Raw genomic sequence first — 27,983 nt, 5'->3', positions numbered from 1 at the left:
TTCAATTAATTTTCTTTAATTTTATTTGCTGTGCAAAAAACTTTTACAACATTTTAAAGCCAAAATGTACAAACCTTGTGTTAAAGATAAATGTTACATAAAATCCATCAAACCATCCCTCACTGAAAACTGTTGTGCAAGTGCAATCTCCTGGAGAATCCCTGCCCTGCCTACTCCTTCCGACCCGGGCTCCATGACGATATACATACCTGGGAGATAGCAGCAGGAGGAGGCCATTCAGCCTTTCAATCCTGCTCCACCATTCAATGGGAAACAGCTGACCATCCAGCTCAGTCTCCTGTCCCTGCTGTGTTCCAATCCCCTTTCATGACTTTACCTCGAAGAACTATATCGAAGTCCTCCTTTGGCTTCACTGCCTTTTGTTCCAGTGGCGTTGCGGTGTTACTATGTAGGTGTAGGCAGGGGTAATGTGATGGTGCTGCCTACTGGAGGATGTACTCAGCATCCCTCATCATCCTGCAGTAACATCAACCGGGTTTCAGCAACTAGAGATAGATACCATTTCCAGGATATGGGCATCACTGACTCAGCCAGCATTTATTCCTCATCTCTAGTTACCCTTGAGAACACGGTAGTGAGCTGCTGTCTTGAACCACTCGCAGTCCATTTGGTGCAGATAGACCGACAATGCTGGGAGGGAGAGTGTTGCAGGATTTTGGCCCAGTGATTCTCTATCTTTGGCTCTTCAAATATTGTTAAACTTAATCACCAGTCTGCAAATCTTCACCATCTCACACCCTGTATAAAGGAATATGTCCAGATTAGAAATTCAGAACAGATAATTCTAATTTCTCTGGAATATTTTTCCCCTTTGTTTCCCCAAAGCTGCAACCGTCCAGCCCACTTACTCTCTCCCACCATTCTGACTCTGCTGTCCCCTAATGTACACCCTCCCCATTCTCATGGAGTAACTGATAAACAGATCCATGCTACCACTTTCCGTCCCTGGTTAGACTCTGCACCCTTTCTGGGTTCACTTCCTTTCCCTTCAGTTGCTGCAAGTGAATAATGTAACAGCAGAATGAAACAAAAGGAAACAGACAGGGAGGTGGCAGATCCTGGACAGAAGAGGAACCTTCAGGCTGGGAGAATGGGTCAGATCCTTCTTTGTTTCTCAGAGGTCGATTCCCAGCATTGCAACAAGTTGGGAATGGAACTTGGTTCCACGTGAGTGTGATGGCACTTTGACCCCCCCCCCCCAACTGATCAATACTATAAGCAGATGTGCCCCTTCTCCACCCAATCACAGTGTGAATGCTTTCTGCTGGTTACCCAAAACACATGCTCCAAAACCCATTCACATTCTGTACATGTACAGTACCAGGTTTCCCTGCACACATGTGATCCCTGCCTCAGGGATTGTGGGAGTTATAGTCCCCATGAAGCCTCTGGAGACCTGTTTCTGGAAAGTGAATGAAAAGTGTGGGGTGGAGGGTGTTGTGTATCCGATCCCCATTCAGACACACAGGACATGTGGGTTGTCACTGCGTTTTACTGAGACATCCGCTTAGAAAACTCGATTTCTGATGTAAGGAATATACATTCAGCCAATTGTGGGGTGGGGAGGTTAATAAGGGGCAGCAAATTTTAAGAGAGGTGGCTCAGTGGCTAGCACTGCTGCCTCACAGCGTCAGAGACCCGGGTTTGATTCCAGCCTTAGGCGACTGTGTGGAGTTTACACATTCTCCCTATGTCTGCGTGGGTTCCCGCTGGGTGTTCCGGTTTCTTTCCACAGTCCAAAGATGCACAAGTTTGATGGATTGGCCATGCTAAATTGCCTACAGGGTCCACGATGTGCCAGTTAGACAATTAACAACAGGAAATGCAGGGTTACAGGGAATGGATGGGTCCGAATGGGATGCTCACCATAGGGTTGGCGTGGACTCGATCGATGAATACCCTGTTTCTGCACTATAGGGACTCTATTCTATTCTCATGAGGAAGAATGTACCTATCTCAATGTGTTCTGAATTTGTGGAATTCCCTATTCAAAATGCAGTGGATGCCAGGGCAATGAGCAACCTTAATGAAAAGATACAGATGTTTAATTTGCAATGAGTTGAAGGGTGAGAGAGAGCAGGCGGGAAAATCCAGCTGAGAGCAAGGTGAGCTCAATCATCAGCGTATTAAATGGTGGAGATGGTTCGAAGGGCTGCATTGACTCTCCTGTGCGCAGTGCTTATCTTCTTACGGTAATAATTGGAAAGCTGAATCCAAAAATCACCACCTTCAGAAAATGCAGGATACTCAGATGGATTAGCATTCCAAACTTAGATAGTGAGGAAGCGAGTAGGAGTTAATGATTTTGCAATTTTACACTGAGGGGACACAGTGATTTATGGTTTTCGACTGTGTAGGACATTCACACCGTCCAGAATACTCTGTTGGGAATATCTATCCTGTACTTTACTACAAAGCCAAGGTCTCTGACAATGAAACCCAAAACACCGCCTCCCCACGTAATCTGATAAAAGACTTGAGAAGTCTGGTTGAATTTAGAACACAGATGGAAAACGGGAAGATTAAATCCAATCCCAAGATCCTGTGCTTAAACAAAGGAGACGACAATAGGATGAGGCAGGAGTTGGCTAATATAGACTGGAAGCAAAGACTTTAGGGTGGGACAGTTGACAGACAGTGGAGGAATATCAAAGAATTTTTCAAACTGCTCAGCAAAAACATATATCAGTGAAAAGGAAGGACTGTAGGAAAAGGAGTAATCTGCCGTGGGTGGGTAAGGAAATAATGGAGTCTGTCAAATTGAAATAGAAAACATACAAATTGGTAAAAACCAAGGAGAAACCAGGAGATTAGAAAAACTTCAAAGATCAACAGAAAGCTTGATGGGATTCGGGATAAAATGTAATGAGTAGCTATCTGCAGGGACAGAATAGCAGTTTACACTATTGGAGGGGAACCTATTGTTTGGAGAACATATGGCCTCTGTAATTGTTGAAGCACTTAACTGTTACCATAGAGATAATCCTGATCACGTTAAAACTCACAGCACACCCCAAAAACTTGTATGTCCAAATAAACCTGTTGGACTATAACCTGGTGATGTGTGGTTTTTAACTTTGTTGATCCCACCTCAACCCCGGCTCCTCCACATCAGAATCCTGATAGACAGCCCCACTGAAACTGAAGCGCCTGTCAGGCACTTGAGGGAGCCAAAGGGGCGTGGGGGGAGGGGTGCGTGGTTTAACCACAAAGTGCTGAACAGAACTAGACTTTTTAACTGCTGTTGCCATTGAGATAATCCTGAGAGATAGTCTCTATTCAAAGTCACAAACCACAAAGGTAGAAGAATGGGAGCCGTACACCGGACAGGCGGGGAGTTACCTGATGCTGCCTGGAGGCATTTTGCACGTAAAATATCCAGGTAACTACCATGTCTCATCAATAAAGACTCAAAGAAGACCTCTCAGAGTTCTGTGCCTATTTATTCCTACTCAGCAGGGTTCAGGAATATGAGGACACAGCAGTCAGAATTCACAGTGGAGGATATGAAGAACATGCCAGGAATTGATAAGGAGACTGAGGAAGGTGAGGACCTATAAATAACCGTTATCATGAAAGAGTTAGAGCTGGGCAACCTAATGGAGCTAAAGGTAGACAAGTCTCTTTGCTCTGATGGAATACATCCCAAGATACCAACAGAGTTAGGGGGAGAAATAGCAAATGCACTTAAGTCATAGAATCCTACAGCAGAGACAGGCACTTTGGCCCAAACTGGCCCATGCCAATCATAATGTCCATCCACGCTAACCCTATTTCCATGAACTTGGCTCATCTGCTTCTGAAACGTTCCTATCCATGTATTTGTCCAAATGCCCTTTAGATGTTGTTAACAGACCCGCCTCAACCACTTCCACTGGCAGTTCATTCCATATACATACCACCCTCTGTGTAGAACAGTTGCCTCTCAGGGTTCCCTTTTAGTCTTTCTCCTCTAACCTTAAACTGATACCCTCCAGTCCTTATTCCCTGGGAAAAAGGCTGAGTGCATTCACCTTACCCATGCCTCTCATGATCTTATACACTTCTTTAATATATTCCCCCTCGGTTTCCTCTGCTATAAACAAAAAAGTCCTCGCTTGTCTAACCTCTCCCTGTAACTCAGACCCCTGAGATCTTGCATCATCCTTGTAAATTTCTTCTGCACCTTTCCAGTTTCATAACTGAAACCTACACTGCACTCATCACACTTCCAGTGTTTCCCCACGGCGCTGGAACCGACGTGACAACACCAATGGATTACAATCCATGATCGATAATTCACTCCGTTACAACAATTCCATTTTCACAGCTTTTTCCATGATGCAAGAATCCTTTTGTCTTTCTGGTTTCATGGTAAATTGTCCTCATACAAAACCAATCTGGGGCTTAACTGTTCCTGGGAAATGTGCCATGATGTTTTAGACTTTCAAAAACCAAATGAAATCTCTCTCCACAGTCCCCACGCTAACATGGACTTCGCTGTCTCAGTACTTTTTCCAGTCACGCTGACATTTGAGATATTCGTCCACAGGCAGAATGCACATCTTTCGTTCCAGATGAAAAGGCCAATGATATCCAGATCGGCACGGATCAAGTAACTATCAAAACTGAACATGAAATTCAATGTGAATTTCTCAACTACAAATTCCCCCTTTCAGTACTCTACAACAGAGAAAACAAAGTGCTGGAGATCCTCAGCAGGTCTGGCAGCATCTGAAATGGTGACAGATGCAGGAAACATTGCAGCCTGGAAGAAGTGTTCAGATGATTACACCAGGAACGTGCGCTTGATGACCAATATGGAGAAGATGGGGGCATTGTGTTCAACAGTTTTATACCAGAGACTCTGACCCCATTTTATTCCGTGTTTCTCTGAGATTCCCTCTTTTCAGAAGCAGGCAGGAGTGGGAAGCAGTGGAGAATGTAAATGATGTGTGATCTTCCTAGTGAGAGGATTCGAGTACCGGAGCAGGGATCCCTTTCTGGAAGGGCCTTGGCGAGACCACACCTGGAGTACTGCGTGTACCTTTGTTCCCCTTTCCCAAGGAAGACTCTCCTGGTTACTGAGAGAGAGTAAAGGAGGGGCACCAGCCTGGGTCCTGGGATGTGTAGATAATTAAGGGCTGCAGATGCTGGAAGTCAGAGTTTATACAATGTTGATCTGGGGAAGTGCAGCAGGTCAGGCAGCATCAGAGGGGCAGGAAAGTTGATGTTTTGGGTCAGGACAGTTTGTCAGTCCGAATGAATAGTCCTGACCCGAAACATCAATTTTCCTGCCCCATCGTATCCATGCTGGTCATCAAACGCCTATTTATTCTAGTCCCACGTTCTGGCACTCCATGTAACATCTTGGTGTGATCATCTAAACACTTCTTCCAGGCTGCAATGTTTCCTGCATCTGTCATCATTTCAGATGCTGACAGACTTGCTGAGGATGTCCAGCAATTTATGTTCTTATTGCAGATTTCCACCATTTTGCTGAAGCACATAGACATGTATGCAGCTCCATATTTTGTTGACTCACATTTCTGAGATGGCAGGACTGATGGCTGAAGAGGGACTCAATCCTTGTTTAATCCTCCTTTTCTTTGGCTTTCTGAGCTGCTGACTACATCACTAATATTCTACCTCCCATTCCCTGACCTGAATCTGACCCATCTAAGCCGACACTTTAGTTCCCAACCCCCTGCCAAGACTAGTTAAAACCTCACCAATGGAACTGCAAAAGCCCCCATCAGATTTGTCTCAGCTCTGCCCAGGGGTAACCGGTCAGGCTGGTATAGGACCCACCCAGAAACAGTCCCAGTGCCTGAAGAATCTGAACCTTTCTCTGGTACACCATTTCCCCAGCCACACATCCAGCTGATCTACCCTCTTATTCCTGCTCTCACTAGCACATGGCACTGGGAGTAAGTCTGACCTTATTACATTTCAGGATCTACATTTTAATGCATCTCTGCTCTCCCTATATCTAGCTTTCAGGCTAGATCTGTTTAGCAATGTCGTTGGTATCTGTGTGTTCCACCACCATGGGCTGTTTAACTTCCAGCTCTTCCATCCCTCTGTTTAGCAATGTCGTTGGTATCTGTGTGTTCCACCACCATGGGCTGTTTAACTTCCAGCTCCAGAAAGTCCTGCAGCCGCTCCATGATATTGCGGATCCTAGCTTTATGGAGGTAACATACCATCCTGGATTCATGTCTATGGTCACAGCAGTGCCCGCCCTAACCCTGAGCATTGAATCCCCTGTCACTATAGCCGTGTTTCCTCTCTTTCCTCCCGCTCTTTGCAGCGGAGCTCTCTGTGGTGGCATGACCCTAGCTGGTGCTGATTTCCCGAGAAGCCACCCCACCCATTCCCACCCTTACAGAATCCCAAGCGGGATACAGTATCTGTATGAGAAGGGGATGACCACTGGGGACCCCTGCACCCCATTCCTGAGCCTTTTCCTTGATCTGATGGTCACCCATTCCCTTTCTGCCTGTGTAGCCCTCACCTGCAGTGTGACTAACTCACTAAACATGCTGTCCATAACATTCTCAGATTCTCCACAGTGAGTCCACTCACAGCTCCAGGTCTGAAAAGCAGTTGCCCAGTAACTGCAGATGAACACACTTGCAGCACACATAGCCGTCAGGCACACTGGAAGCGTCCCTTATTTCCCACACTGTACAAGAGGACCACACCACGGGTCTGAGGTGCCATATCACAACATCTCTCTACATTTATCTCGTTACTCCCATTAAGAAAATTTAAATGAGTGCGCAACCTTCCTTCACTTCAAACATGCACATTATAATTTAAAAAAAACTTTACTTCAGCAGATATGTCATACTTTAAAAACTTAAATACTCCGCAGGTATCACTGAGAAATTGGCTGTTCCCATTGGGACCACGCGAATTACTGAATGGCCTGAACTAAACTTGAGTTTCAGCTTCACCTTCTCCCAGTCTCACCTCACTCTGTTTACACCCAACTCCAAAACACTCTCATTGAGCCAAGCAGCACTCTCAGTGCAGCCTTGTCATTTTCAATGTCTGCTCACACCGACACTGCCCTCAGCCTCCTGTACTGTTCTAATGCATCTCAATGGGAGCTCAGGAACAGCATCTCATCTTTCAGTTCAGCCCTTTGCAACCCCAGAGTCAACATGGACTTCAGCAGTTTCTGGATGAACAGACAGTTGTCAGAATCTGGAATGTTCCACCTGAAATGGTGCTGGAATTTGAGTCCACAAGGAAATTCAATGAGATGCTTGCAGGGAATTGGAAGTAGAGGGTTTACAGGTTAACATCATGAAATGGGTGACTGGGACTAAATCTGGCATTTGGATAAATCTGTGCTCTCTCTCAGGCCAATACCTCCTTCCACAGCTGCAGGACCAAGAATTGAACACATACCCAAAGGGTGATCTGACCATGAACTTGAACATCTTTCTGCTTTTTGCTTGACAAAACTATTGGTGATATTTTCTCAGACTGAACAAACCTTTCTCGTTCCACAGTTAAATGCCAATGATATTCAGATCGTGATTATTCCGTGGACTGTAGAAACTTGTTTTTGAGATCCCAGTCTCAATTATTCTCAATTAATATCCTATAAAATGAATTCGCAAAACAAAGCTCACAATCAGTGCAAGATGAATAGTGAAGGCGAACACTTCTCTTGGTATGTGTTTGATGTGTAAACACTCCTCTTGAAATCACCCCACCCCCCCAAAAAAGAGGACATGTGCATGCGCCTTGCTGTACCTTACCCCAAATAAAGATGGCGGCCATAACCCAGGACCTCTCACTGCCTGAGGCCCACAGCTGTTTTCCTCTTTGCTGCAAATGTGGGACCAAGATTTTCTAATTCAGATTAACAACCTGCACAGAGTATGACTAAACCCTCCCAGTCTACACTGATACATCTCATCCGGTTTCTGCTGCCACTCTCCCCTTTCCACCTCCTGCAAACACCAAGGATCATCACGGGTTCTGTGACCCTTCATCAGAACCGAAAACAGCTGGGAAAAGTAGAATCCCTATAGCGTGGAAACAGGCTCTTCGGCCCAACAATTACACATCCACCCTCCGAAGTTCATTTCACCCAGATCCATTCCCCTCCCTATTACTCTCCATTTCCCCGGACTAATGCACATCCACGAACACTACGGGAAATTTAGCTGGGCCAATTCACTGAACCTGCACATCTTTGGACTACAGGAGATAGGGGTAAAGAGTAAATAATAGGTGGGGACAGAGTGCAAAGAGAGACAGGAACATTTGTAAAGACAAAGGAGTGAATAACGATCTGGTGGGACGGTGGAAAGCTGTTAGTGGAGGAGACAGGAACCTGGTAGCATCTGAGTGGCAGTGGTGGAAATGGTGACTGATGAGTTACATTGTGGCTGCAAAAAGGCCACACTTTAACGCAAGCTGGAAGAACAACACCTCATCTCCCAGTCGGGGACCCTGCAATCCTCTGGCTTCAACATCAAATTCAATAATTTTAGGTCTGAACTCTCCCACGTCCTAGTGTCTTTGCCCCCTACCCCACATACCAGGCCTTGTTATTACATAGCCTGCCATTACACACTACCAATGTTTAGCCACTAACAGTCCCCATAAACAGCTATTCACCCTCCCCTCCCCCCCCCCAAGCCAAATCGTTATCCACTCCTTTGTCCAACTGCTCCTATCTCTCTCTTTGGACTCTATCCCCCCCTATCATTTACTCCTTAACCACTACCTTCTGCATAAAAACCAACATTTTTTCCGAGTAGCACTAGTTCCTGAGGATGGATCACCGAATCCAAAATGCGAACCGATTTCTCTTCACAGATGCTGCCAGATCTGCTGAGCTTTTCCAGTACTTTCAGTTGTTGTGTGTGATTTACAGCCTCCGCAGTTCTTTTGGTTCTAATTTCCCCGGAGTATCTAATTCAGGTCCAGCAGACTGAAACAGTGTTTATCAACCCTCCCAGTCCACACTAACTCCATCTCTCTCCCAGTATCTGCTGTCTCTCCCACTCCTTCACATTCAGTCCCCCCTCACAGTGACACTGCGCCTGCAAAGCTGATGGTCATGTGTTGGCCTGCTGGACCCACCCCTCATTCACTCCCATTGGCTGGAGGATCACGCCAACTCTCCTATTGGTCTGAAGCTGTGTCAATCAGCCAGGCCCCATTGTGACCTGAGTGGTGGGATCCTCCCAGGTGCATCAGAGGCTGAGGGGTGATCTCATAGAGGTTTATAAAATCAGGAGGGGCATGGGTAGGATAAATAGACAAGGTCGTTTCCCTGGGGTGGGGGAGTCCAGAATGAGAGGGCATAGGTTTAACATGAGAGGGGGAGAATTTAAAATGGATAAGAGGGGCAATTGTTTTTCCCACTGAGTTTGGTGCGTGTATGGAATCTTCTGTCGGGAAGTGGAGGATGTTGCTACAATTATACAAATTTGGCATCTGGATGGGTATATGAATAGGATAGAGTGATATGTGCCAAGTGTTGGCAAATGGGTCTAGATTAGGTTGGGATATCTGGTTGGCATGGACTGGTTTAACCAAAGGGTTTATTTTCATGCTGTACATCTCTACGGCTGTGCCCTGTGATGAGCTTCATCATTCACAGTGAATTGGGCAGTATCACAGAGCACAGGAGCTGGAGGCTATTCCGCCCATTGGGGCTGTACTCTCTCCCTCTGGAGATAGTGCCAGTCAGTCCCAACTCAACTTCCATTTGGACATAGCCCTCCAAATCCCTCCTTAAAAAAGTTAAATTTCAAATTTGTTTTGACAATAGCTACTGAATCTGCATCCAGCTGTCTTTCAAACTGTTCCAGATGCTCAGAATTTAGTGAGTAAAATAATCTTCACATTTTTAATCTGCATTATTTGCCAGTTACCTGAAAGTAGTTACTAAAAATTGTGACGTTAAAAATTTCTCACTCTGTCTCTCTATAAATGAAATGCCCTGGAAACAAATCAACTCCTGGTCGAAATCACAGCTTAACCTTCTCAGCTCCAAGGAGAATTGTCTGACCTTCTGCTAACTCTCCATAAAAGAGAAACCTATCTTAATTTTAATTTATTAGTGCCATAGAGATGTACAGCACAGAAACAGACCCTTCAGTCCAACTTGTCCAGGCCAACCAGATATCCTAAATTAATCTCGTCCCATATGCCAGCACTTGGCCCATAACCTTCTAAACCTTTCCCAATCACATATCCAATGAGATGTGTTTTAAATGTTGTAACTATACCAGCCTCCACACTTTCTCTGGCAGCTTATTCCATACACGTATCACGTTCAGCTTGAAACTTTGCCCCTAATATCCCTTTTCAATCTTTTCCCTCACACCTGTGCTTTTTAGTTTTGGACTCACCTAAACAGGAATAAGACCCTGGCTGTTTACCCTATCCATGCCCCTCACGATTTTATCAACCTCTATGGTCACCCCTCAGCATCCGATTCTCCAGTGAAAACAGCCTCAGCCTATTCAGCCTCTCCCTATAGCTCAATCCCTCAACCCTGGAAACATATTTTCTGAATCCTTTCAAGTTTCACAATATCATTCCGATAGTGGGGAGACCAGGACTGAAAGCTGATTCAGTCACTTCTGGAATTCTATGTCCTGTACAGCCGCAAAATGACGTCACAACTCCTGTACTCAATGCACTGACCGATAAAGGCAAGAATACTAAACACCTTCTTCACTACCCTGCCTATCTATGATTCCACTTTCAAGGAACGATGAACCTGCACTCCAAGATCTCTTAGTTCAGCAACACTGCCCAGGACCTTCCCATTAAGTGTAGAAGTCCGGCTCTGATTTGCTTTTCCAAAATGCAGAACCTCACATTTATCAAAATTAAACTTCATCTGCCACTCCTCAGCCCATTTGATCGGAGTCTCATTGTACTCTGAGGTAACTTTACTGTCCACTGCACCTCAAATTTTGGTGTCTATTGTAAACCTACTAACCATAGCTCCTATATTCACATGGAAATCATTGATATAAATGACAAAAAGCAGTGGACCCAGCACCCAGCCTGACAGCATTTTGCTCACCACAGGCTTCCAGTCCTAAAAGCACCCTTCACCAAGACACTGACTGCTCAGCAAGGTTAGAGCTCATGGAATACAGGGAGAACTAGCCAATTGGGATCCAGAACTCGCTCAAAGGCAGAAGACAGAGGGTGGTGGTGGAGGGTTGATTTTCAGACTGGAGGCCTGTGACCAGTGGAGTGCCACAAGGGTCGGTGCTGGATCCACTACTTTTCGTCATTTATATGAATGACTTGGATGTGAACATAGCAGGCATAGTTAGTGAGATGACACCAAAGTTGGAGGTGTAGTGGACAGTGAAAACAATTACCTCAGAGTACAACGGGATCTTGATCAGATGAGTGAATGGGCTGAGGAGTGGCATTTGGGGAAATCAAATCTTAGCAGGACTTATACACTTAATGGTAAGGTCCTGAGGAGTGTTACTGAACAAAGAGACCTTGGAGTGCAGGTTCATAGCTCCTTGAAAGTGGAGCCGCAGGTAGATAGGATAGTGAAGGCGGCATATGGTTAGAACATTAAGTACAGGAGTTGGGAGGTCATGTTGTGGCTGTACAGGGCATTGGTGAGGTCACTATTGGAATATTGCGTACAAACCTGGTCTCCTTCCTATTGGAAGGATGTTGTGAAACTTGAAAGGGTTCAGAAAAGATTTACAAGAACGTTACCAGGATTGGAGGATTTGATCTCAGCTGGGGGTTGAATAGATTTTGAATAGACTTGGGCTATTTTCCCTGGAGCGTCCGAAGCTGAGAGGTGAGCTTATAGAGGTATATAAAATCATGAGGGGCATGGATAGGATAAATAGACAAAGTCTCTTCCCTGGGGTGGTGGATCCCAGCACTAGAGGGCATAGGTTTAGGGTGAGAGGGGAAAGACTTTAAAGAGACTTGTAGGGCAACGTTTTCACAGAGGGTGGTATGTGTATGGAATGAGCTGCCAGAGGAAGTGGTGGAGGTTGGACGAATGCAACATTTATAAGGCATCTTGATGGGTATATGAATAGGAAGGATATGGGCCGGGTGCAAGCAGGTGGGACTACATTGCGTTGGGATATCTGGTCAGCATGTACTGGTTGGACCGAAGGGTCTCTGCTTCTGTGTTGTACATCTATGACTCTTTGATGTTCCAGTCAATTTTGTATCCAAATAGCTAGTTCCGCCTGTATTCTATGGTGTTGAACTTGCTAACCAGTCTGTTATGTGGAACCTTGTGTCTTTCTCAAGTCCAAGTTAATGACTTCCATGCACAAAGCCATGCTGACTATCCCTAATCTTTTCTTGCCTTTCCAATGACATGTAAATTCTGTCCCTGAGAATCCCTTCCAACAACTTGCCTGCCACTGACTTCAGGCTCACTGGTCTATAGTTCCCTGGCTTTTCCTTACTACCTTTCTCAAATAATGATTTGGAGATGCCAGTGTTGGACTGGGGTGTACAAAGTTAGAAATCACACAACACCAGGTTATAGTCCAACCGGTTTAATTGGAAGCACACTTCCAATTAAACCTGTTTGACTATAACCTGGTGTGTGATTTTTAACTTTCTCAAATAATGGCACCCATCTTCCAGCACCCTGTCTGTGGCAATCGATGATACAAATATCTCAGCGAGGGGCCCAGCAATCACTTCCCTGGCTTCCCACAAAGTTCTGGGATACACCTGCTCAGATTCCTGGGATTTATCCACCTTTCTGCTTTTTAAGACATCCAGTACCTCCTCAACTGTAATATGAACAATTGCCAAGTTATCACTATTTATTTCTCCAAACTCTCTAGCTTCCATATCAGTTTTTACTGAAAAATGATGTGAAATACTGACAGAATCTCTCCCACCGCCTGCGGTTCCATAGACAGCCTAACTGATTTTTGAGGGTTGCTATTCTCTGCCTGGTTACTCTTTTGTCCATAGTGTATTTGTCGAATCTCTTTGGATTCTCCTGAAACCAATTTCCCAAGCTATCTCACGTCCTCTTTTTGCTCTCCTGGTTTCCCGAGAGTTTTCCTCCTCTAGGAGTCACACAAACACAGCTCTCAATACCTGCCATATCCCTCCTTCATTTTCTTGACCAGAGCCTCAATTTCTCTAGTCATGCAGCATTCTCTACACCTACCAGCCTTGGCCTTAACAGGAAAATACTGTGTCTGTACTCACATTATCACAGGGCTATGGAGGCATTGGCAGATGTGGACATCAAAACAATCAATCATTCTCAGTAAAGAGGTACTGTTGAAAAAGCTAAGAGCCCAAAGGTAGATGGGTCTCCTGGCCCTGATAGAATGCATCCCAGAGATGGCGGGGGAAAATAGCAAATGCTCATGTGATTATTCACTAAAATTTGATTGACTCTGGGACAGTTCCGACAGATTGGCAAGCTGCAAACGTGATGCCACTTATTCTAAAAAAATGCATAGGGTGCTGGTGAGGCCACACCTGGAGTACTGTGTACAGGGTTGGTCTCCTTACTTCTGCAAGGATGTACTGGCACTGGAGGGAGTGCAGATGAGGGTCACTAGTTTGGGCCTGGAGTTGAGAGGGTTGGTGTATGTGGAGAGATTTAGGACTGAGTTCAGGAGGAACTTCTGCAGCTAAAGGGTTGTGAATCTGTGGAATTTGCTGCTGAGTAAAGCAGCTGAGGCTTTCATCTTGAATGTCTTTAAGGCAAAAGGTAGATTTCTGAACAGGAAAGCAATTAAGGGTTACAAGTAAGAGCAGGAAAGTGGAGCTGAGGCCATGAAAAGATCAGCCCTGGTCTTACTGAATGGCAGAGCAGGCTTGAGGGGCCAGATTGCTTACTCCTGCTCCTCTTCCTTATGTTCTTATGTTCCCCCTTTCCAGCCATCCCTTTCGCTGGAAATAACTTCCCGCAAACAAATTTTGCAAGTTCTTACCTTGTGCCATCGAAATTGTCCAATTTAGAAGGCTACCTATTAGATCTGGTCTATTATTTTCTGTAACTATTTTAAAGCTAGTAGAATTATCAGAGAATCCAGACAGCGTGGAAGCGGGCCATTCAGCCCATCACATCCACACTGAACAACAGAGCCTTCTACCCTACCCCTATAACGTTGCAATTCCAATGAGCAGTCCACCTGGCCAGCACATCCCTGAACACTATGGGCAATTCAGCCTGGATAGCCCACCCATCCTACACATCTTTGGACTGTGGGAGGAAACCAGAGCAACCAGACGAAACCCAAGCAGACAACCACAACAAGGTGATCATCCCTTTCTTATTTCCCAGTCCATCCAAATAACTTCACTGGAAATACTCCCAATAATATCCTCCCTGAGCACAACCATAAAGGTATCCCTAATCCAAAATGCCATTCTGCCTCCTCTCGTCCCTCTTTCTATCCTTCCCATTGCATCTATACCCATCCATCACTGAGCCACGTTTCTGTAATATTCATGATATCCCAGTCCAATGTTCAAAACCAAATCCTCAGCTCATCTGCCTTCCCTGTCGGGCCTCTTGCACTGAAATAAATGCAGTGAAACTGCTCGGTCCTTCCTCGTTCTGTGCCTTGCCCTTGCCTGCCTTGACTGTCTAACTTCTCAACTGTACCAGCCTCAGACATACCTCTTCTCTCACTATCTCTTTAGGTTTACCCCCCACTCCCTCACTGGTTTAATGCCTCCTGAGTAGCACTAGCAAATCTCCCTGCCTGGATATTAGACACCTTCCAATTCAAGTACAATCCATCCTTCTTATGCACGTCAATTCTACCCCAGCAGAGATTCCAATGAGCCAAACATAGCAATCCTTCTCCCTGCACCAGATCCTTAGCCACACATTCATCTGCTCTATCCTGCTGTTCCTACTCTCACTAGCATGCGGCACAAAGAGTAATCCAGATATTACTACCCACGAAGACCTACTTTTTAATCCTCCAGGATAATTTGCTATATTCTCTCGTCAGGACCTCATCCTTTCCTCTTCCGATGTCATTGGTACTAATGTACAATGAGCTCCCACTGATCATACTCCCTTTTGAGAATACTCTGCTCCCTCTCAGAGACATCCTTGTCCCTGGCACCAGGGAGGTACCACCCATTCTGATGTCTCACTGTCAGCTGCAGAAACGGCAGTCTGTGCCCTATACCAGAGAATCTCCTATCACCATCGATCACCAGGAACCTCATATACCTCACATTACATTGGAGCCAGTCTCTGTACCAGTACCTTGCTTGTCAGTGCGATATGCCCCTGAGAGGGTGACCTTCGACGCTTTCCGAAACAGTGTACTTGTTTGAGATCAATCAGCCGGGCCCCATTGTGAGGTAAGTGGTGGGATCCTCTCTCTCTCTGCCCTGGGATGAGCTTCATCATTCACAGTGAATGGGGCAGTATCACAGAGCATGGGGCTGGGGGCTATTCAGCCCATTGGGGCTGTACTCTCTCCCTCTGGAGATGCTGCAAATCTGTCCCAACTCCCCTCTCACTTGCTCAAAGCCCACTAAGTCTTTCCTTAAAAAGTAAAATTATAAATCTGTTTGAGAACACCTGCTGAATCTGTGTCCAGCTGCTGTTCAGCCTATTCCAGGTGCGCAGAACTTACTGAGTGAAATAATGTTCCCATTTTCACTCTGCATTATTTGCCAGTTACCTGAAAGTAGTTACGAAAAATTGTGATCGTGCTAACAATTCCTCTCTCTCTGCAAATTAATTGTTTGGAAACAAATCTGCACCTGGTCCAAATCACCGCTTAACCGTCTCAGCTCCAAGGACAATTATCTGTGCTTCTGCTCGCTCTCCACAAAAGAGGAACGCATCTTAATTTATTAGTGTCATAGAGATGGACAGCACAGAAACAGACCTTCGGTCCAATTCGTTCATGCCGACTCGGAATCCTAAACTACTGGAGTCCCATTTGCCAGCTCTTGGGCCCTATCCCTCAAAACCCATCCCATTCATGGATGCCTTTCAAATGTTGTAATTGTATCAGCCTCCACTACTTCATCTGGCAGCTCATTCCACACACACACCACACTCAGCTTGAAAACGTTGCCCCTTAGATCCCTTTTAAATCTTTGCCCTCTCAACTTAAGCCCATGTGCTCTTGTTTTGGACCCACCTCACCTGGTGGGGGGGGGGGGGGAGAAAAGACCCTGGCTGTTCACCGTATCCATGCCCCTCATGATTTATAAATCTCCATAAAGTCACCTCTGTCTTTGACTCTCCAGGGAAATTACCCCCAGCCTCTCCCTGTAGCCCAAATCCTCCAACCCTGGCAAAGTCTTTGTCAATCTTGGTCTGAACTCTTTCAAGATTCAGAACATCCTTCCCAGAACAGGGGATTTTGAACTTAAAACAGAATTCCTGAAATGGCTTAATCAATGTCCTGTCCAGCCACAATATGATGTCCCAGCTTCTGTATTCAATGCATCCACCAATAAATATAAGCATACCAAACCCCACCTTCACTAGTCTGCCTATCTGCGACTCTACTTTCAATGAACAATGAATCTGAACTCCATGGTCTCTTTGTTCAGCAACACTGCGAAGGACTTTACCATTAAGTGTAGAAGTCCTGCCCTGATTTGCCTTTCCAAAATACAATAGCTCACATTTATCTAAATTGAACTCAGTCTGCCATTTTTCGTTCCAATGGCCCATCTGAACAAGATCTGTTGTATTCTGAACTAACTTTCTACACTGCCCACTACACCACTAATTTTAGTGCCTTCTGACTATATCTCATATATTCACATCCAAGTCATTTATTGAAGGCCCCAATATCCATTGCTGCAGCACACTGCTGCTCACAGGCCTCCAGTCCACAAAACAACCCTACATCACCACTCTCTGTGTCCTACCTTCAAGCCAGTTTTGTATGTAAATGTCTCGTTCTCCCAGCATTCCATGTTATCTAACCTTGCTAACCAGTCTGCTTTGTGGAACCTTGTTCAATTCCCATGGAGACAACGTTCACAGGCTGCCATCATCAATCATCTTTGTCACACCTTCAAGAAAAAAACACACTCAAGTTAGTGAGACACGATTTTGCACAAACAAAGCCACTTTAACTCTCCCTCATCATTTCCAAATACACGTATATCCTGTCCTTTAGAATCCCTTCCAACAACTTGCCTGCCACTGACTTCAGGCTCACTTTTCTCTTGTTCCATGGCCTCTCCTTACCACCTTTTTAAAAATAATGGCACCTCACCTGTCGCTATCAATGATACAAATATCTCAGGAGAGGCCCAACAATCTTAATGGAGGACAGAGGGGGTTAGGGAGGATATTCTAGAGGTTTGTGTCCTTGGCAGCTCCAATCGTGGAGTGATGTAGGTGGGGAATAGCTGTCAACGGAGACAGTTAGTGGTTAATCGTGGGTAGTGTGTAATGGCAGGCAATGTGATAACAATGTGTGTGAGTTAAGGGTTGGAGTTCAAGGGCAGTGGTGTCGGAAGTGGAGGAGATACACTGGAGGGCATTGGGGTTGACCACATGAGAGGGGAAATTGCAGTCCTTGAAATATGGTCCATTTGGTATGTTCTGGAGTGTTCTGCCAGCTTGCATCAAGCTTCACTGGAACACTGCACCTAAGCATGAGCCAGATGTTGGCCAGGGAACACGCTCGTGTGTTAAAGTGGCAGGCAACCGGGAGCTCAGGGTCCTTTTTGGCCTGAGAGGGACACAGATTGATCCAAATTGCACTTCATTTCTTTGTAGGAACTGTCAGATTTAGTCCCAATCACCCAATTCATAATGTTAACCTGTAAACTCCTTATGGACTCAAATCCTAGCACCTTTTCAGGTGGAATGTTCCAGATTCTGATAACTCTGTTCATTGAGAAAAATGATCCCTTTTAAATCTTTTCCCTCTCATCTTAAGCCTGTGTCCTCTTGTTCTGAAACCACAGAACCTGGGAAAAAGGGGCTATTGTCCATGTTAACGATGTCCATGCACAAAGCCATGCTGATTCTCCCCAATTATTTGCCTTTCCAATTACATACAAATCCTGTCCCTTAGAATCCCTTCCAACAACTTGCCTGCCACTGACTTCAGGCTCACCGGTCTATAGTTCCCTGGCTTTTCCTTACCACCTTTCTCAAATAATGGCACACATCTTCCAGCACCTCACCTGTGGTTATTGATGACACACATATCTCAGGGAGGGGCCCAACAATCACTTCCCTAGCTTCCCACAAATTTCTGGGATACATCTGATCAGGTCCCAGGGATTTATCCACCTTTATCCATTTTAAGACATTCAGGGTATCCTCCTCTGTAACATGGACACTTGCCAAGTTATCACTATTTATCTGTGCAAATTCTCTAGCTTCCATATCGTTTTTCAGTAAAAACCAATGTGTAATATTCATATAGAATCTTTCCAAACTCCTGCGGTTCCATAGTCAGTCTTGTTGTTCCTTGAGGGTCCCTATTCTCTGCCTGGTCACTCTTTGTCCTTAGTGTATTTCTAGAATCTATTTGGATTCTCCTTAAACCTATTTCCCAAAGCCATCGCTTGTCCCCTTTTTGCCCACCTGGTTTCCCTCAAGTATTCTCCTACTGTCTCTATACTCCTCCAGGGATCCACTCAAACCCAGCTTTCTGTACCTGCCATATCCCTCCTCCATTTTCTTGACCAGAGCGTCAATTTCTCTCGACAGGCAGCATTCTCTACGCCTCCCAGCGTTGCCCTTAACAGGAACATACTGTCTGTGTACTCTCATTGTCTCATTTTTACAGGCCTATGGAGGCAATGGCAGATATGGACAGAGAATCAATCATTCTCAGTAAAGAGGAAGTGTTGGGAAAGGTAACAGCCTAAAGGTAAAAGGGGTGCCTGGCCGTGATGGAATGCATCCCAGGGGCAAAAAGAGATGGCTGGGAAAATAGCAAATGTGTTCATGATAATTCGCTAAAATTTGCTGGACTCTGGGACGTATCTGACAGATTGGAAAGCTGCAAATGTGATGCCACTATTTAAAAAAAAAAACACCCATTAGTTTAACTTCTGTAGTGGAGAAAATGCTTGAACCTCTCAAGGAAGTAGTAGTGAGTTATCTGGGTAGAAACTATCCCATTGAGCAGACACAGCATGGATTCATGAAAGGCAGCTCATGTTTAATGCATTTACTTGAACTATTTGGTTATGCTGCAGCTGTACAGGGTGCTGGGGAGGCCACACCTGGAGTCCTGTGTATAGGTTTGGTCTCCTTACTTCAGCAAAGATGTACTGGCACTGGAGGGGGTGCAGAGGAGGGTCACTAGTTTGGGCCTGGAGTTGAGAGGGTTGGTGTATGTGGAGAGATTGAGAAAACTGGTTCTGTACTCATTGTAATTTAGAAGAATGGGAGGTTGGATGGGGAAAAAAACAAAATTATGAAGGGTGTAAGTAAGATAGAAGCAGGGAGTTTATTTTCACCAGGGATGGGTGAAACTAGAGAACATAGCATCAAAATAAGGTGGAGCAGATTTAGGACTGAGTTCAGGAGTAACTTCTTCAGCTAAAGGGTTGTGAATCTGTGGAATTCCCTGCTGAGTGAAGCAGCTGAGCTATCAATTTGATTTGCCTTTAAGGCAAAAGGTAGATTTGTGAACAGGAAAGGAATTAAGGGTTATGGTGAGAGAGCAGGAATGTGGAGCTGAGGCCATGAAAAGATCAACCCTGATCTTATTGAATGGCAGAGCAGGTTTGAGGGGTCAGATGAAAGTTTTTGCCTTGTGCCATCAAAATTGACCTTTGAAAAGTAAAGTTTCTAAATTGGACAATCTGGTCTATTATTTTCTGTAACTATTTTAAAACTAGTAGAATTATCAGAGAATCCCAGAATCCCAACAGTGTTGAATGAGACCATTCAGCCCATCACATCGATACTGACGCTCAGAGCCTCCTAACCTCCCCCTGTAACGTTGCATTTTCCAGGGCCACCCAACCTACACATCCCCGAACACTACGGGAAATTCAGCCTGGATAATCCAATCTACTCTGCACATCGTTGCACTGTGGGAGGAAACCAGAGAACCCGGATGAAATCCACGCAGACAACCCCAATAAGGTGATCATCCCTTTCTTATTTCCCAGTTCCACCCAAATAACTTCACTGGGCATACTCCCATGAATATATTCCCTAAGCACAAACATAATGCTATCCCTAATAAAAAACACTACTCCCCCTCCTCTCTTGGCCCCGTTTCTATTCTTCCTATAGCATCTATACTCTGAAACATTAAGCTGCCAGTCCTATCCATCCCTGAGCCACGTTTCTGTAATACCCATAATATCCCAGTGCCATGTTCAAAACCATACCCTAAGCCCATCTGCCTTCCCTGTCAGGCCTCTTGCATTGAAATAAATGCAGTGTAACTGCTCAGTCTGACCTCATTCTCTGCTTTGCCCTTGCCTGCCTTGACTATTTGACCTCAGAACTGTACCAGCCTCAGACATACCTCTTTTCTCACTATCTATTTGCAATCACACCCACTCCCTCACTGGTTTAATGCCTCCTGAGTAGCATTAACAAATCTCCCTGCCCAGATATTAGACACCTTCCAAATCAGGTACAATCCATCCTTCTTATGCAGGTCAACTCTACTCCAGAGGAGATCACAATGATCCAAAAATGTGAATCATTTTCCCCTGCACCAGCTCCTTAGCAACTCATCCAGCACCTCCTCCTCTGTAATATGGACATTTTTCAAGATGTCACCATTTATTTCCCCACATTCTATATTGCCCATGTACTTCTTCACAGTAAACACTGATGCAAAGTACTTGTTTCCCTATCTCGCCCATCGCCTGAAGCCCCACACAAAGACTGCCTTGCTGATCTCTATTTTCTCCTAGTTAGCCTTTTGTTCTTAATGTATTTATAAAAGCCCTTTGGATTATCCTTAGCCCTATTCGCCAAAGCTATCTCACGTCCCCTTTTTGCCTCCTGATTTCCCTCTTAATTATACTCCTACTGCCTTTATACTTGAAGGACTTTTGGATTGGAATAAATGCAAAATATTACATCCTGACAAAACAAACGAGGGTAGGACTTACACTCAATAAAAGTAGGGCCTTGAGTAGTGATATGGGAACGAAGAGACCGAGGGCTTCACGTCTTGGAAGTTTGTGTCACATGTAGACAGGGTGGTTAAGAAGGTGCTTAGCACACTTACCTTCATTGTTCAGACCTTTGAGTACAGGAGTTGGGACATTATGTTGAGGATGTACAGAACGTTGGGGAGGCCTCTTCTGGAATACTCTGTCCAGTTCTGGTTGTGCTGTTATAGGAAGGATATTATTAAATTGGAGCAGGCTCAGAAGAGATTTACCTGCATGTTGCCATGAATGGAGGGATTGTGTTCTCAGGAGAGGCTGGGAATGTTTTCCACTGCAGTGCATGAGGTTGAGGGGTGACCTTATTAGAGGTTTATAAAATCAGAAAAAAGAGTGTAGATAAGGTGGGAGAGGGGGATTCAAAACTCGGGTGCATCCATTTTGAGAAGAAATGAGAAAGGTTTGAGAAAAGACATGAGGGTTTTAAAAAAATATATACGTGTGGAATGAATTTTCAGAGGAAGTGGTAGCTGTGAATACAATTACAATATTTAAAATTCATTCAGATAAGTACATAAATAGGAAATATTTGGATGGATGTGGACCAAGCGGAGGCAGATACAATTCGTTCAGTTTGGAATTATGGTTGGCATGGACTGGTTGGACCATGGGCCTGTTTCCTTGCTGTATAACATGATGACTCTAACCCTTACTAACTCTAAATTCCTCCATCCTCAACTCTCCCGATCACTGTCACCTCATCCAGCCTCACAACTCTTCCTTATTTATATAATTCCTCACCAGCCACAGAATGCTCCCTATCTCATGTCCTCCAGTTTCTCAAATCTCTGCGATATGTGCCTTTCTTGAGTTCCAGCCTTGAGGATGCCCTCATTCACTCCGATTGGTTGGAAGACAAACTGGTACGACCTGGTCCTCCAGTACGGCCCTATGCCCCCTATTGGCCTGCGCTGACATCAATCACACGAGACCCATTGTGAGGTGAGTAGTGGGATCCTCCCTCTATCTGCCATGAGATGAGGTTCATCATTCAGTGAATGGTGCAGTATCACGGAGCACAGGGGCTGGGGGCTATTCAGCCCGTTGGGACTGTACTCTCTCCCTCTGGAGATGCTGCACATCTGTCCCAATTCCCTTCCCATTTGCCCAGAGCCCCCCAAATCTTGCCCTAAAAAGTAAAATTCCAAATCTGTTTATGAATAACTGCTGAGTCTGTGTCCAGCTGCCAATCAGACTGTTCCAGATGCTCAGACCTTACTGAATTAAATAATGTTCACATATTATTTGCCAATTACCTGAAAATAGTTACAAAAATTGTGACATTGTTAACAATTCCCTTCTCTCTGCAAATTAGATATCCTAGACACAAATTTGCAGCTGGTCAAACTCACTGCTTAACCTTCTCAGCTCCAAATACAATTATCTGTGCTTCTGCTAGCTCTCTACAAAAGAGGAACACATCTTATTTTCATTTATTCGTGTCATAGAGAAGTACAGCACAGAAACAGACCTTTGGTCCAATTTGTCCATGCCAACTAGGAATCCTAAACTAATGGAATCCTATTCCCAGCTATTGATCCCTATCCCTCGAAACCCTTCCTATTCATTACCCAATCAGATGCCTTTCAAATGTTGTAATTGTATCAGCCTCCACTACTTCATCTGGCAGCTCATCCAATACACACACCACACCCAGCTTGAAAACTTTGCTCCTCAGATCCCTTTTAAATCTTTGCTCTCTTGACTTAAGCCCATGTGATCTTGTTTTGGAACCACCTAACCTGGGGGGGGGGGGGGGGGGGGGAAAGACCCTGGCTGTTCACCTTATCCATGCCCCTCATGATTTTACAAATCTACATGAAGTCACCTCTCAGTCTTTGACTCTCCAGGGAAATTACCCCGGCCTCTCCTTGTAGCCCTGGCAAAGTCTTTGTCAATCTTGTCTGAACTCTTTCAAGATTCAGAACATCCTTCCCAGAACAGGGGATTTTGAACTTAAAACAGAATTCCTGAAATGGCTTAATCAATGTCCTGTCCAGCCACAATATGATGTCCCAGCTTCTGTATTCAATGCATCGACCAATAAATATAAGCATACTATACACCACCTTCACTAGTCTGCCTATCTGCGACTCTACTTTCAACGAACAATGAATCTGAACTCCATGGTCTGTTTGTTCAGCAATACTGCGAAGGACTTTACCATTAAGTGTATAAATCCTGCCCTGATTTGCCTTTCCAAATTGCAGCACCTCGCATTTGTCTAAATTGAACTCCGTCTGCCATTCTTTGCTCCAATGGCCCATCTGATCAAGATCCTGTTGTATTCTGAACTAACCTTCTTCGCTGTCCACGACACCTCCAATTTTGGTGTCTTCTGTAAACCCACTGACTATATCTCCTATATTCACATCCAAGTCATTTATTTGAGGACCGAATATCCATTCCTGCAGCACACTGCTGCTCACAGGCCTCCAGTCCGCAAAGCAACCCTCCATCACCACCCTCTGCCTCCTACCTTCAAGCCAGTTTTGTATCCAAATGGCTAGTTCTCCCAACATTCCATGTTATCTAACCTTGCTAATCAGTCTGCTTTGTGGAACATCGTTCAGTGTCCATATAGACAGCGTCCACAGTCTGTCTTCATCAATCATCTTTGTCACATTTTCAAAAAAACTCAATCAAGTTAGAAAGAGAGAATTACTCACACAAAGTCATGTTGACTATCCTTAATCTTTCCTGGTCTTTCCAAATACATGTAAATCCTATCCCTCAGAATCCCTTCCAACAACTTGCCTACCACTGACTTCAGGCTGCCTGTTCTCTTGTTCCCTGGCCTTTCCTTACCACCTTTTTAAAATAACGACACCTGTCTTCCAGCACCTCACCTGTCACAAACGATGATATAAATACCTCAGGGAGGGGCACTGCTTTCCTAGCTTTCCACAAATTTCTGGGATACACCTGATCAGGACCCAGTAATTTATCCACCTTGATGCCATTTAAGACATCCAGTACCACCTCCTCTGTAACATGGACACTTTTCAAGTTATCACTGTTGTTAACTATTAAGTTCTCCAAACTCTCCAGAAAAGAGTAGCATAGTATCTCTCCCACCTCCTGTTGTTCCATAGATGGCCTTCTTGGTTTTTAAGAAGTTGTATTCTTTGTCTGTTTTTTCTTTTATCCTTGATATATTTGTAGAATCGCTTTGGATTCTACTTAAACCATTTCCTAGAGATATTTCATGTTCTCTTTTTGCTCATCTGATTTCCCTTGAGTATATTCCTGTAAAAACATGAACCTGTACTCCCAATTCCTCCGCCTCTGCCATATCTGCTTCCAGGAGAAGCAATTCCACTCCAGGACATCCCAGAAAGGATTCCTATTTCAAGGACTGCATTTCCCTCTCACGTGATCAAAAATTCCCTCCAATGCATATCCTCCACTTCCCGTACCTCCACCTTCCCCCCACCCCTCCAACCACAATAAGAATATAATCCACCGGTCCTCACCTGCCACCCCACGAATCTCCAGATACAGCGCATTAACCTCTGCAATTTCCGCTACCTACAGTCAGACCCCACCACCAGGCATATATTTCCCTCCCCAGCCCTTTCTATGTTCCACAGAGACCATGGGATATTTGGTGCTGATGTGCTGCCCCACTGATACCTCAGTCACTCGCCCTGCCCAATGGTCTAGTGATACTATCACTAGATGGATAATCCAGACAACCAGATAACGTTCTGGGGCCTAGAGTTTGGATCCCGTCACAGCAGACAGTGGAATGTGAATTCAATAAAAATTTGGAAGTAAGAATCTATTAAAGACCATGAATCCATTGTTGATTGTTGCAAAAAAAAACCATGAGATTCACTAATATCCTTCAGGGAAGGAATCTGCCATCCTTACCTGGTCTGGCCTACATGTGACTCCAGACCCACAGCAACGTGGTTGAATCTTAACTGCCCTTGAGGCCCAGCCAGTGACACCCTCATCCTGTGAATGAATTAAAAAAGGTCAAGTCTTGTATACAATCATACTATTCTTACAGATAAGTGATCTGTCAGTAAATTTGCTTCTCAATTCCCGGCTGACTATTCATTTCTCAGTTCCACCTGTACAACTTGCCTGGATGTACTTCCAGGATTATCCTCCTGAAGCCCAGCCATAATGTTATCCCTCATCAAAACCACCTCACCCCCCTGTTCTGTTGCCCCCTTTCTATCCTTGCTTTAGCATCTATACCTTGGAACATGAAGCTGCTGGTCCTAACCATTCCTAAGTCATACCTCTGTAATTGCTGTAATATTCCAGTGCCATGTTCAAAACCATACCCGGAGCTCCTCTGCCTGACCTATCGGGCCTCCTGCATTGAAATAAATGCAGTGTAACTGCTCAGTCCTACCTCATTCTGTGCCTTGCCCTTGTCTGCCTTGACTGTTTGACGCCTGAACTGTCCCAGCCTCAGACTTGGCTCTGTCCTCACTCTTTTGAGTTTACCTCCATTCCTTCACTGGTTTAATGCCTCCTGAATAGCACTAGCAACTCTTCCCTTTCAGTGCAGGTACAATCCATCCTTCTGATGAAGGTCAATTCTATCCCACAAGAGATTCGAATGATCCAACAATATGAACTCTTCTATTCCTATGTCATTGATACCAATAAACAACAGCCTCCCCTCAAAATGGTTACTCTCCCCTTTAAGAATATTCTGCTCCCTCTCTGAGGCATCCTTGTACAAAAATTACACATTCGAATAATAAACCTTACACTCATCACATCATTATAAAAGGATTACATAACACATGATGGTTTGGGGAGACCTTTTGAGAGAATGTGATGATTCAAAGGAGAATTTTTAAGCAGCAAATGGGATTGATCTGGAACGCAATACTCACAATGCGAATATCCAGGTCCTGATGTACTGAGTAATTCAGAGTTTGGCAGAACATTTACTGAGATTACCATCTGAATGTCCACCTGTAATCTCCTGTAATACAAGTTTATAAAATCTGTCACTCTCAGTTCAAGTTAGAAACCCACACCATCCCCTCCTCCTGGCGCAGGATTACTGTACATAGTTACAACAGGTCATCAGGAAGGGGAATGGAATGTTTTGTTTAGAGGGTTTTCAGTATGAGAGTTTGGAGTATATACCTGAGAGTAACGTGAGGAAGTGGTGGTGAGACCACCATATCTGGAGTAATGTGAGCAGTTTTGGTCCCTTTAGATAAGGAAATGTGTCACTTTGTTGGAGGCATTTCAGGGAAGATTCACTAGTAGAAAGTGCGGACTGCAGATGCTGGAGATCAGAGCTGAAAAATATGTTGCTGGAAAAGCGCAGCAGGTCAGGCAGCATCCAAGCAGAAGGAGAATCAACGTTTTGGGCATAAGCTGAAGAAGGGCGTATGCCCGAAACATTGATTCTCCTGCTCCTTGGATGCTGCCTGACCTGCTGTGCTTTTCCAGCAACACATTTTTCAGCAGGGAAGATTCACTGGGATGATCCCTGGTTTGGAGAGATTATCTTTTAAATAAAGGCTGAACAGGTTGGGACTCTACTCACTGAATTTTGGAGAAAGAGAGGTGATCTCATTGAGACAGATGGTATTCTTCAGGGGTTTGACAGGATAAATACTGAGTGGATGTTTCCGAGTGTTAATACTGAAAAGGGAGTCTGGAACCAGATTCTGGGTCAGTCGCGGAATCAAGGGTTCTGCTTCAGATTCGTCAAGTTTAAGGCGACACAGAGGCGGGTAAGGGGTTTCAGTAGCAATGGAGCTGGGGTGAGGAGGAGACAAACAATGTTTAAGAGATTGGAATTCCTGGTGTTTGGGATTGTGCAGATGTCTGATCAGAAGGTCACCTTGGGGTCAAATATAACAGCAATATTGTGAAGAACGTATTTCTGCCTCAGACAGTTACCAGGGAGAGGGAGAGGCTCAGCAGTAAGAGAAAGGAGTTTGGAATAACAACTGAAGGCAATGGGTTTAACCGTTACAATGTTTCATTGGAGGAAACTGCAGCTAATCAAGTAGTAGGAGCGTGGTAAGCAGTTTGGTAACTGAGTAACAGTGGAACAATGGAGAGGGATGGTGGGGAGGGAGAGCTGGGCAGTGTCAATGTACATGTGAAACCTAACATGGTGCTTTTTCACAATGTCAACTCCTGGCAGTATGTAGGTGAGATACAGGAGAGAGCAAGGATAGATACTGGAGGGACACCAAATGCAAGGAATTCAGAAAGGAAAGAGAGAGTGGAAATGGAGCAGAATTTTCCAAAAACCGTGAGGTCAAAAGGAAGTTTTTCAAAGAAGGGGAGAGAAGGGCATAACCAGAAAAGACAGACAGCCAGAACAAGGAACAATATCTGTGAATCGGTGAGGAGGAGGAGGAGACAGAGTGTTGGAAAGTCTGTGGTTTAGCAAGCTTTGGGTAAATTGTAAAGATGAGCTCTGATAAGGCTTAACAAGAGACTGGAGAACGATGTAGGTTTAGTACAAAAACCAGGAACACCACGTGAGGCAGTTTGGCTCAGTGGGCTAGTGGGAGGGAGGGAAGCAGCAGATCGGATTATCTCAGTCATGGTGACAGAGAAACTCCATGTGCTCCTCACTCATGTTATTGGAGGTGAGGATAGAGGAGACAGGATGATGGACAGTGTTTTACAAAGACACAAATCCAGGGTTAGTGATATTTAAAATGAGTGAACAAACCTGATGTGTTTAGCTTTTATCCAGAATATTAAAACAAACGACTGAAGTCCTGGTTCGAATCCCATCTTGGCAGATGGTGGAATCTGAATTCACGAAAAAATAACTGGAATTAGGAATCTCCTGATTTCCATGAAACCATTGTCAATGGTAAAAAAAATCC

At 44.8% G+C, this 27,983-nt stretch overlaps 1 long non-coding RNA gene across 2 annotated transcripts; it reads right to left on the bottom strand.

Annotated features, from left to right (window-relative positions):
• LOC148134958 (uncharacterized) lies at window positions 1-27,907 on the bottom strand. 2 transcript variants are annotated; one of them, XR_015755473.1, is made up of 4 exons: window positions 27,824-27,907; window positions 26,007-26,098; window positions 25,018-25,104; window positions 1-759 (listed from the first exon to the last, which is right to left on the bottom strand). It is a non-coding gene; the product is annotated as an uncharacterized LOC148134958 (long non-coding RNA). The 2 variants fall into 2 exon arrangements; XR_015755474.1 differs by lacking the exon at window positions 1-759 and adding an exon at window positions 21,265-21,305.
• Between the last annotated feature and the right edge of the window lie 76 nt (window positions 27,908-27,983).

Source organism: Chiloscyllium plagiosum, unplaced genomic scaffold, assembly GCF_037043375.1.
Source record: "Chiloscyllium plagiosum isolate Xiang-an unplaced genomic scaffold, Cpla_swu_hap1 HiC_scaffold_51, whole genome shotgun sequence".
In the NCBI taxonomy this organism is placed as follows: Eukaryota; Metazoa; Chordata; class Chondrichthyes; order Orectolobiformes; family Hemiscylliidae; genus Chiloscyllium; species Chiloscyllium plagiosum.
This window is presented reverse-complemented; position numbering and strand designations above follow the sequence as displayed.